This window comes from Camelus bactrianus, unplaced genomic scaffold (assembly GCF_048773025.1).
Source record: "Camelus bactrianus isolate YW-2024 breed Bactrian camel unplaced genomic scaffold, ASM4877302v1 HiC_scaffold_43, whole genome shotgun sequence".
Taxonomy (NCBI): domain Eukaryota; kingdom Metazoa; phylum Chordata; class Mammalia; order Artiodactyla; family Camelidae; genus Camelus; species Camelus bactrianus.
Genome location: NW_027413959.1, coordinates 2119182 through 2131335, shown reverse-complemented (window position 1 = coordinate 2131335; position 12154 = coordinate 2119182).

Here is a 12154-nt window from a genome sequence, read left to right as displayed (position 1 = left end):
CCCGCCTTTCCCCGGCAGCCCGCACAGGGAGGGACTCTGGGAAGACACTCGAATGGCTCCTAGGAGATCCCGGGTGCTGCAGACAGAAGACGGAACCTCCCCACGCTCAGAATTCCGGAACACGGCTGACTGTGTGGGGAATGTTCGGGGCCGTCCTCCACGCAGCTGCCTGGGGTCACAGGTGTTCCCTGGCAGGGGGAAGTCCGCTAATTACCTCCCTTGTCCATGGGGAGGCACAAGATGCTACCTGCTTTTCCAGCCCAACCCCCGCCTTTCACCGGCAGCCCGCACAGGGAGGGACTCTGGGAAGACACTCGAAGGGCTCCTAAGAGATCCCGGGTGCTGCAGACAGATGACGGAACCTCCCCACACTCAGAATTCCGGAACACGGTTGACTGTGTGGGGGAGGTTCGGGGCCGCCCTCCACGCAGCTGCCAGGTGTCACAGGTGTTCCCTGGCAGGTGGAAGTCCGCTAATTTCCTCCCCTGTCCATGGGGAGGCACTAGATGCTACCTGCGTTTCCAGTCCAACCCCCTCCTTTCCCCGGCAGCCCGCACAGGGAGGGACTCTGGGAAGACACTCGAAGGGCTCCTAGGAGATCCCGGGTGCTGCAGACAGAAGACGGAACCTCCCCACACTCAGAATTCCGGAACACGGTTGACTGTGTGGGTGAGGTTCGGGGCCGCCCTCCACGCAGCTGCCTGGTGTCACAGGTGTTCCCTGGCAGGTGGAAGTCCGCTAATTACCTCCCCTTTCCATGCGGAGGCACTAGATGCTACCTGCGTTTCCAGCACAACCCCCTCCTTTCCCCGGCAGCCCGCACAGGGAGGGACTCTGGGAAGACACTCGAATGGCTCCTAGGAGATCCCGGGTGCTGCAGACAGAAGACGGAACCTCCCCACACTCAGAATTCCGGAACACGTGTGACTGTGTGGGTGAGGTTCAGGGCCGCCCTCCACGCAGCTGCCTGGTGTCACAGGTGTTCCCTGGCAGGTGGAAGTCCGCTAATTACCTCCCCTGTCCATGGGGAGGCACTAGATGCTACCTGCGTTTCCAGCACAACCCCCTCCTTTCCCCGGCAGCCCGCACAGGGAGGGACTCTGGGAAGACACTCGAATGGCTCCTAGGAGATCCCGGGTGCTGCAGACAGAAGACGGAACCTCCCCACACTCAGAATCCCGGAACACGGATGACTGTGTGGGGGAGGTTCGGGGCCGCCCTCCACGCAGCTGCCTTGTGTCACAGGTGTTCCCTGGCAGGTGGAAGTCCGCTAATTACCTCCCCTGTCCATGGGGAGGCACTAGATGCTACCTGCGTTTCCAGCACAACCCCATCCTTTCCCCGGCAACGCGCACAGGTAGGGACTCTGGGAAGACACTCGAAGGGCTCCTAAGAGATCCCGGGTGCTGCAGACAGAAGACGGAACCTCCCCACACTCAGAATTCCGGAACACGGTTGACTGTGTGGGGGAGGTTCGGGGCCGCCCTCCACGCAGCTGCCTGGTGTCACAGGTGTTCCCTGGCAGGTGGAAGTCCGCTAATTACCTCCCCTGTCCATGGGGAGGCACTAGATGCTACCTGCGTTTCCAGCACAACCCCCTCCTTTCCCCGGCAGCCCGCACAGGGAGGGACTCTGGGAAGACTCTCGAATGGCTCCTAGGAGATCCCGGGTGCTGCAGACAGAAGACGGAACCTCCCCACCCTCAGAATTCCGGAACACGGCTGACTGTGTGGGGGAGGTTCAGGGCCGCCCTCCACGCAGCTGCCTGGTGTCACAGGTGTTCCCTGGCAGGTGGAAGTCCGCTAATTACCTCCCCTGTCCATGGGGAGGCACTAGATGCTACCTGCGTTTCCAGCACAACCCCCTCCTTTCCCCGGCAGCCCGCACAGGGAGGGACTCTGGGAAGAAACTCGAATGGCTCCTAGGAGATCCCGGGTGCTGCAGACAGAAGACGGAACCTCCCCACACTCAGAATTCCGGAACACGGATGACTGTGTGGGGGAGGTTCGGGGCCGCCCTCCACGCAGCTGCCTTGGGTCACAGGTGTTCCCTGGCAGGTGGAAGTCCGCTAATTACCTCCCCTGTCCATGGGGAGGCACTAGATGCTACCTGCGTTTCCAGCACAACCCCCTCCTTTCCCCGGCAACCCGCACAGTGAGGGACTCTGGGAAGACACTCGAAGGGCTCCTAAGAGATCCCGGGTGCTGCAGAAAAAAGACGGAACCTCCCCACACTCAGAATTCCGGAACACGGTTGACTGTGTGGGGGAGGTTCGGGGCCGCCCTCCACGCAGCTGCCTGGTGTCACAGGTGTTCCCTGGCAGGTGGAAGTCCGCTAATTACCTCCCCTGTCCATGGGGAGGCACTAGATGCTACCTGCGTTTCCAGCACAACCCCCTCCTTTCCCCGGCAGCCCGCACAGGGAGGGACTCTGGGAAGACACTCGAATTGCTCCTAGGAGATCCCGGGTGCTGCAGACAGAAGACGGAACCTCCCCACACTCAGAATTCCGGAACACGGTTGACTGTGTGGGGGAGGTTCGGGGCCGCCCTCCACCCAGCTGCCTGGTGTCACAGGTGTTCCCTGGCAGGTGGAAGTCCGCTAATTACCTCCCCTGTCCATGGGGAGGCACTAGATGCTACCTGCGTTTCCAGCACAACCCCCTCCTTTCCCCGGCAACCCGCACAGGGAGGGACTCTGGGAAGACACTCGAATGGCTCCTAGGAGATCCCGGGTGCTGCAGACAGAAGACGGAACCTCCCCACACTCAGAATTCCGGAACACGGATGACTCTGAGGGGGAGGTTCGGGGCCGACCTCCACGCAGCTGCCTTGTGTCACATGTGTTCCCTGGCAGGTGGAAGTCCGCTAATTACCTCCCCTGTCCATGGGGAGGCACTAGATGCTACCTGCGTTTCCAGCACAACCCCCTCCTTTCCCCGGCAACCCGCACAGGGAGGGACTCTGGGAAGACACTCGAAGGGCTCCTAAGAGATCCCGGGTGCTGCAGACAGAAGACGGAACCTCCCCACACTCAGAATTCCGGAACACGGATGACTCTGAGGGGGAGGTTCGGGGCCGACCTCCACGCAGCTGCCTTGTGTCACATGTGTTCCCTGGCAGGTGGAAGTCCGCTAATTACCTCCCCTGTCCATGGGGAGGCACTAGATGCTACCTGCGTTTCCAGCACAACCCCCTCCTTTCCCCGGCAACCCGCACAGGGAGGGACTCTGGGAAGACACTCGAAGGGCTCCTAAGAGATCCCGGGTGCTGCAGACAGAAGACGGAACCTCCCCACACTCAGAATTCCGGAACATATGTGACTGTGTGGGTGAGGTTCAGGGCCGCCCTCCACGCAGCTGCCTGGTGTCACAGGTGTTCCCTGGCAGGTGGAAGTCCGCTAAATACCTCCCCTGTCCATGGGGAGGCACTAGATGCTACCTGCGTTTCCAGTACAACCCCCTCCTTTCCCCGGCAGCCCGCACAGGGAGGGACTCTGGGAAGACACTCGAATGGCTCCTAGGAAATCCCGGGTGCTGCAGACAGAAGACGGAACCTCCCCACACTCAGAATTCCGGAACACGGATGACTGTGTGGTGGAGGTTCGGGGCCGCCCTCCACGCAGCTGCCTTGTGTCACAGGTGTTCCCTGGCAGGTGGAAGTCCGCTAATTACCTCCCCTGTCCATGGGGAGGCACTAGATGCTACCTGCGTTTCCAGCACAACCCCCTCCTTTCCCCGGCAACCCGCACATGGAGGGACTCTGGGAAGACACTCGAAGGGCTCCTAAGAGATCCCGGGTGCTGCAGACAGAAGACGGAACCTCCCCACACTCAGAATTCCGGAACACGGTTGACTGTGTGGGGGAGGGTCGGGGCCGCCCTCCACGAGGCTGCCTGGTGTCACAGGTGTTCCCTGGCAGGTGGAAGTCCGCTAATTACCTCCCCTGTCCATGGGGAGGCACTAGATGCTACCTGCGTTTCCAGCACAACCCCCTCCTTTCCCCGGCCACCCGCACAGGGAGGGACTCTGGGAAGACACTCGAAGGGCTCCTAGGAGATCCCGGGTACTGCAGACAGAAGACGGAACCTCCCCACACTCAGAATTCCGGAACACGTGTGACTGTGTTGGTGAGGTTCAGGGCCGCCCTCCACGCAGCTGCCTGGTGTCACAGGTGTTCCCTGGCAGGTGGATGTCCGCTAATTACCTCCCCTGTCCATGGGGAGGCACTAGATGCTACCTGCGTTTCCAGCACAACCCCCTCCTTTCCCCGGCAGCCCGCACAGGGAGGGACTCTGGGAAGACACTCGAATGGCTCCTAGGAGATCCCGGGTGCTGCAGACAGAAGACGGAACCTCCCCACACTCAGAATACCGGAACACTGTTGACTGTGTGGGGGAGGTTCGGGGCGGCCCTCCACGCAGCTGCCTGGTGTCACAGGTGTTCCCTGGCAGGGGGAAGTCCGCTAATTACCTCCCCTGTCCATGGGGAGGCTCTAGATGCTACCTGCGTTTCCAGCACAACCCCCTCGTTTCCCCGGCAGCCCGCACAGTGAGGGACTCTGGGAAGACACTCGAATGGCTCCTAGGAGATCCCGGGTGCTGCAGACAGAAGACGGAACCTCCCCACACTCAGAATTCCGGAACACGGATGACTGTGTGCGTGAGGTTCTGGGCCGCCCTCCACGCAGCTGCCTGGTGTCACAGGTGTTCCCTGGCAGGTGGAAGTCCGCTAATTACCTCCCCTGTCCATGGGGAGGCACTAGATGCTACCTGCGTCTCCAGCACAACCCCCTCCTTTCCCCGGCAGCCCACACAGTGAGGGACTCTGGGGAGACACTCGAATGGCTCCTAGGAGATCCCGGGTGCTGCAGACAGAAGACGGAACCTCCCCACCCTCAGAATTCCGGAACACGGCTGACTGTGTGGAGGAGGTTCGGGGCTGCCCTCCACGCAGCTGCCTGGTGTCACAGGTGTTCCCTGGCAGGGGGAAGTCCGCTAATTACCTCCCCTATCCATGGGGAGGCACTAGATGCTACCTGCGTTTCCAGCACAACCCCCTCCTTTCCCCGGCAGCCCGCACTGGGAGGGACTCTGGGAAGACAGTCGAATGGCTCCTAGGAGATCCCGGGTGCTGCAGAGAGAAGACGGAACCTCCCCACCCTCAGAATTCCGGAACACGACTGACTGTGTGGGTGAGGTTCAGGGCCGCCCTCCACGCAGCTGCCTGGTGTCACAGGTGTTCCCTGGCAGGGGGAAGTCCGCTAATTACCTCCCTTGTCCATGGGGAGGTACAAGATGCAACCTGCTTTTCCAGCCCAACCCCCGCCTTTCCCCGGCAGCCCGCACAGGGAGGGACTCTGGGAAGACACTCGAAGGGCTCCTAGGAGAACCCGGGTGCTGCAGACAGAAGACGGACCCTCCCCACACTCAGAATTCCGGAACACGTGTGACTGTGTGGGTGAAGTTCAGGGCCGCCCTCCACGCAGATGCCTGGTGTCACAGGTGTTCCCTGGCAGGTGGAATTCCGCTAATTACCTCCCCTGTCCATGGGGAGGCACTAGATGCTACCTGTGTTTCCAGCACAACCCCCTCCTTTCCCCGGCAGCCCGCACAGGGAGGGACTCTGGGAAGACACTCGAATGGCTCCTAGGAGATCCCGGGTGCTGCAGACAGAAGACGGAACCTCCCCACACTCAGAATTCCGGAACACGTGTGATTGTGTGGGTGAGTTTCAGGGCCGCCCTCCACGCAGCTGCCTGGTGTCACAGGTGTTCCCTGGCAGGTGGAAGTCCGCTAATTACCTCCCCTGTCCATGGGGAGGCACTAGATGCTACCTGCGTTTCCAGTACAACCCCCTCCTTTCCCCGGCAGCCCGCACAGGGAGGGACTCTGGGAAGACACTCGAATGGCTCCTAGGAGATCCCGGGTGCTGCAGACAGAAGACGGAACCTCCCCACACTCAGAATTCCGGAACACGTGTGACTGTGTGGGTGAGGTTCAGGGCCGCCCTCCACGCAGCTGCCTGGTGTCACAGGTGTTCCCTGGCAGGTGGAAGTCCGCTAATTACCTCCCCTGTCCATGGGGAGGCACTAGATGCTACCTGCGTTTCCAGCCCAACCCCCTCCTTTCCCCGGCAGCCCGCACAGGGAGGGACTCTGGGAAGACACTCGAAGGGCTCCTAAGAGATCCCGGGTGCTGCAGACAGAAGACGGAACCTCCCCACACTCAGAATACCGGAACACTGTTGACTGTGTGGGGGAGGTTCGGGGCGGCCCTCCACGCAGCTGCCTGGTGTCACAGGTGTTCCCTGGCAGGGGGAAGTCCGCTAATTACCTCCCCTGTCCATGGGGAGGCACTAGATGCTACCTGCGTTTCCAGCACAACCCCCTCGTTTCCCCGGCAGCCCGCACAGTGAGGGACTCTGGGAAGACACTCGAATGGCTCCTAGGAGATCCCGGGTGCTGCAGACAGAAGACGGAACCTCCCCACACTCAGAATTCCGGAACACGGATGACTGTGTGCGTGAGGTTCTGGGCCGCCCTCCACGCAGCTGCCTGGTGTCACAGGTGTTCCCTGGCAGGTGGATGTCCGCTAATTACCTCCCCTGTCCATGGGGAGGCACTAGATGCTACCTGCGTCTCCAGCACAACCCCCTCCTTTCCCCGGCAGCCCGCACAGGGAGGGACTCTGGGGAGACACTCGAAGGGCTCCTAGGAGATCCCGGGTGCTGCAGACAGAAGACGGAACCTCCCCACCCTCAGAATTCCGGAACAAGGCTGACTGTGTGGAGGAGGTTCGGGGCTGCCCTCCACGCAGCTGCCTGGTGTCACAGGTGTTCCCTGGCAGGGGGAAGTCCGCTAATTACCTCCCTTGTCCATGGGGATGCACAAGATGCAACCTGCTTTTCCAGGCCAACCCCCGCATTTTCCCGGCAGCACGCACAGGGAGGGACTCTGGGAAGGCACTCGAAGGGCTCCTAGGAGAACCGGGGTGCTGCAGACAGAAGACGGAACCTCCCCACACTCAGAATTCCGGAACACGGCTGACTGTGTGGGTGAGGTTCAGGGCCGCCCTCCACGCAGCTGCCTGGTGTCACAGGTGTTCCCTGGCAGGTGGAAGTCCGCTAATTACCTCCCCTGTCCATGGGGAGGCACTAGATGCTACCTGCGTTTCCAGCACAACCCCCTCCTTTCCCCGGCAGCCCGCACAGGGAGGGAGTCTGGGAAGACACTCGAATGGCTCCTAGGAGATCCCGGGTGCTGCAGACAGAAGACGGAACCTCCCCACACTCAGAATTCCGGAACACGTGTGACTGTGTGGATGAGGTTCAGGGCCGCCCTCCACGCAGATGCCTGGTGTCACAGGTGTTCCCTGGCAGGTGGAAGTCCGGTAATTACCTCCCCTGTCCATGGGGAGGCACTAGATGCTACCTGCTTTTCCAGCAAAACCCCCTCCTTTCCCCGGCAGCCCGCACAGGGAGGGACTCTGGGAAGACACTCGAATGGCTCCTAGGAGATCCCGGGTGCTGCAGACAGAAGACGGAACCTCCCCACACTCAGAATTCCGGAACACGTGTGACTGTGTGGGTGAGGTTCAGGGCCGCCCTCCACGCAGCTGCCTGGTGTCACAGGTGTTCCCTGGCAGGTGGAAGTCCGCTAATTACCTCCCCTGTCCATGGGGAGGCACTAGATGCTACCTGCGTTTCCAGCACAACCCCCTCCTTTCCCCGGCAGCCCGCACAGGGAGGGACTCTGGGAAGATACTCGAATGGCTCCTAGGAGATCCCGGGTGATGCAGACAGAAGACGGAACCTCCCCACACTCAGAATTCCGGAACACGTGTGACTGTGTGGGTGAGGTTCAGGGCCGCCCTCCACGCAGCTGCCTGGTGTCACAGGTGTTCCCTGGCAGGTGGAAGTCCGCTAATTACCTCCCCTGTCCATGGGGAGGCACTAGATGCTACCTGCGTTTCCAGCACAACCCCCTCCTTTCCCCGGCAGCCCGCACAGGGAGGGACTCTGGGAAGACACTCGAATGGCTCCTAGGAGATCCCGGGTGCTGCAGACAGAAGACGGAACCTCCCCACACTCAGAATTCCGGAACACGGATGACTGTGTGGGGGAGGTTCGGGGCCGCCCTCCACGCAGCTGACTGGTGTCACAGGTGTTCCCTGGCAGGTGGAAGTCCGCTAATTACCTCCCCTGTCCATGGGGAGGCACTAGATGCTACCTGCGTTTCCAGCACAACCCCCTCCTTTCCCCGGCAACCCGCACAGGGAGGGACTCTGGGAAGACATTCGAATGGCTCCTAAGAGATCCCGGGTGCTGCAGACAGAAGACGGAACCTCCCCACACTCAGAATTCTGGAACACTGTTGACTGTGTGGGGGAGTTTCGGGGCCGCCCTCCACGCAGCTGCCTGGTGTCACAGGTGTTCCCTGGCAGGTGGAAGTCCGCTAATTACCTCCCCTGTCCATGGGGAGGCACTAGATGCTACCTGCGTTTCCAGCACAACCCCCTCCATTCCCCGGCAACCCGCACATTCAGGGACTTTGGGAAGACACTCGAAGGGCTCCTAGGAGATCCCGGGTGCTGCAGACAGAAGACGGAACCTCCCCACACTCAGAATTCCGGAACACGTGTGACTGTGTGGGTGAGGTTCAGGGCCGCCCTCCACGCAGCTGCCTGGTGTCACAGGTGTTCCCTGGCAGGTGGAAGTCCGCTAATTACCTCCCCTGTCCATGGGGAGGCACTAGATGCTACCTGCGTTTCCAGCACAACCCCCTCCTTTCCCTGGCAGCCCGCACAGGGAGGGACTCTGGGAAGAAACTCGAATGGCTCCTAGGAGATCCCGGGTGCTGCAGACAGAAGACGGAACCTCCCCACACTCAGAATTCCGGAACACGTGTGACTGTGTGGGTGAGGTTCAGGGCCGCCCTCCACGCAGCTGCCAGGTGTCACAGGTGTTCCCTGGCAGGTGGAAGTCCGCTAATTACCTCCCATGTCCATGGGGAGGCACTAGATGCTACCTGCGTTTCCAGACTACCCCCTCCTTTCCCCGGCAGCCCGCACAGTGAGGGACTCTGGGAAGACACTCGAATGGCTCCTAGGAGATCCCGGGTGCTGCAGACAGAAGACGGAACCTCCCCACACTCAGAATTCCGGAACACGGATGACTGCGTGGGTGAGGTTCGGGGCCGTCCTCCACGCAGCTGCCTGGTGTCACAGGTGTTCCCTGGCAGGTGGAACTCCGCTAAATACCTCCAATGTCCATGGGGAGGCACTAGATGCTACCTGCGTTTCCAGCACAACCCCCTCCTTTCCCCGGCAACCCGCAGTGGGAGGGATTCGGGGAAGAATCTCGAAGGGCTCCTAGGAGATCCCAGGTGCTGCAGACAGAAGACGGAACCTCCCCACACTCAGAATTCCGGAACACGGTTGACTGTGTGGGGGAGGTTCGGGGCCGCCCTCCACGCAGCTGCCTGGTGTCACAGGTGTTCCCTGGCAGGTGGAAGTCCGCTAATTACCTACCCTGTCCATGGGGAGGCACTAGATGCTACCTGCGTTTCCAGGACAACCCCCTCCTTTCCCCGGCAACCCGCACATTGAGGGACTCTGGGAAGACACTCGAAGGGCTCCTAGGAGATCCCGGGTGCTGCAGACAGAAGACGGAACCTCCCCACACTCAGAATTCCGGAACACGGTTGACTGTGTGGTTGAGGTTCGGGGCCGCCCTCCACGCAGCTGCCTGGTGTCACAGGTGTTCCCTGGCAGGTTGAAGTCCGCTAATTACCTCCCCTGTCCATGGGGAGGCACTAGATGCTACCTGCGTTTCCAGCACAACCCCCTCGTTTCCCCGGCAGCCCGCACAGGGAGGGACTCTGGGAAGAAACTCGAATGGCTCCTAGGAGATCCCGGGTGCTGCAGACAGAAGACGGAACCTCCCCACACTCAGAATTCCGGAACACGTGTGACTGTGTGGGTGAGGTTCAGGGCCGCCCTCCACGCAGCTACCTGGTGTCACAGGTGTTCCCTGGCAGGTGGAAGTCCGCTAATTACCTCCCCTGTCCATGGGGAGGCACTAGATGCTACCTGCGTTTCCAGCACAACCCCTCCTTTCCCCGGCAGCCCGCACAGGGAGGGACTCTGGGAAGACCCTCGAATGGCTCCTAGGAGATCCCGGGTGCTGCAGACAGAAGACGGAACCTCCCCACACTCAGAATTCCGGAACACGGATGACTGTGTGGGGGAGGTTCGGGGCCGCCCTCCACGCAGCTGCCTGGTGTCACAGGTGTTCCCTGGCAGGTGGAAGTCCGCTAATTACCTACCCTGTCCATGGGGAGGCACTAGATGCTACCTGCGTTTCCAGCACAACCCCCTCCTTTCCCCGGCAACCCGCAAAGGGAGGGACTCTGGGAAGACACTCGAAGGGCTCCTAAGAGATCCCGGGTGCTGCAGAAAGAAGACGGAACCTCCCCACACTCAGAATTCCGGAACACGGCTGACTGTGTGGGGGAGGTTCGGGGCCGCCCTCCACGCAGCTGCCTGGTGTCACAGGTGTACCCTGTCAGGGGGAAGTCCGCTAATTACCTCCCTTGTCCATGGGGAGGCACAAGATGCTACATGCGTTTCCAGCACAACCCCTCCTTTCCCCGGCAGCCCGCACAGGGAGGGACTCTGGGAAGACCCTCGAATGGCTCCTAGGAGATCCCGGGTGCTGCAGACAGAAGACGGAACCTCCCCACACTCAGAATTCCGGAACACGGATGACTGTGTGGGGGAGGTTCGGGGCCGCCCTCCACGCAGCTGCCTGGTGTCACAGGTGTTCCCTGGCAGGTGGAAGTCCGCTAATTACCTCCCCTGTCCATGGGGAGGCACTAGATGCTACCTGCGTTTCCAGCACAACCCCCTCCTTTCCCTGGCAACCCGCACAGGGAGGGACTCTGGGAAGACACTCGAATGGCTCCTAGGAGATCCCGGGTGCTGCAGACAGAAGACGAAACCTCCCCACTCTCAGAATTCCGGAACACGGCTGTCTGTGTGGGGGAGGTTCTGGGCCGCCCTCCACGCAGCTGCCTGGTGTCACAGGTGTTCCCTGGCAGGGGGAAGTCCGCTAATTACCTCCCTTGTCCATGGGGAGGCACAAGATGCTACCTGCTTTTCCAGCCCAAACCCCGCCTTTCACCGGCAGCCCGCAGTGGGAGGGATTTGGGGAAGACACTCGAAGGGCTCCTAGGAGATCCCGGGTGCTGCAGACAGAAGACGGAACCTCCCCTCACTCAGAATTCCCGAACACGGCTGACTGTGTGTGGGAGGTTCGGCGCCGCCCTCCACGCAGCTGCCTGGTGTCACAGGTGTTCCCTGGCAGGGGGAATTCCGCTAATTACCTCCCTTGTCCATGGGGAAGCACAAGATGCTACCTGCTTTTCCAGCCCAACCCCCGCCTTTCCCCGGCAGCCCGCACAGGGAGGTCATGGGGGAAGACACTCGAAAGGCTCCTAGGAGAACCCGGGTGCTGCAGACAGAAGACGGAACCTCCCCACACTCAGAATTCCGGAACACGTGTGACTGTGTGGGTGAGGTTTAGGGCCGCACTCCACGCAGCTTCCTGGTGTCACAGGTGTTCCCTGGCAGGGGGAAGTCCGCTAATTACCTCCCCTGTCCATGGGGAGGAACTAGATGCTACCTGCTTTTCCAGCCCAACCCCCGCCGTTCCCCGGCTGCCCGCACTGGGAGGGACTCGAAGACTCTCGAAGGGCTCCTAGGAGAACCGGGTGCTGCAGACATAAGACGGAACCTCCCCACACTCAGAATTCCGGAACACGGGTGACTGTGTGGGGGAGGTTTAGGGCCGCCCTCCACACAGCTTCCTGGTGTCACAGGTGTTCCCTGGTAGGGGGAAGGCCGCTAATTACCTCCCCTGTCCATGGGGTGGCACTAGATGCTACCTGAATTTCCAGCCCAACCCCCGCCTTTCCCCAGCAGCCCGCAGTGGGAGGGATTCGGGGAAGACACTCGAAGGGCTCCTAGGAGATCCCGGGTGCTGCAGACAGAAGACGGAAACTCCCCACACTCAGAATTCCGGAACACGGATGACTGTGTGGGGGAGATTCGGGGCCGCCCTCCACGCAGCTGCCTTGTGTCACAGGTGTTCCCTG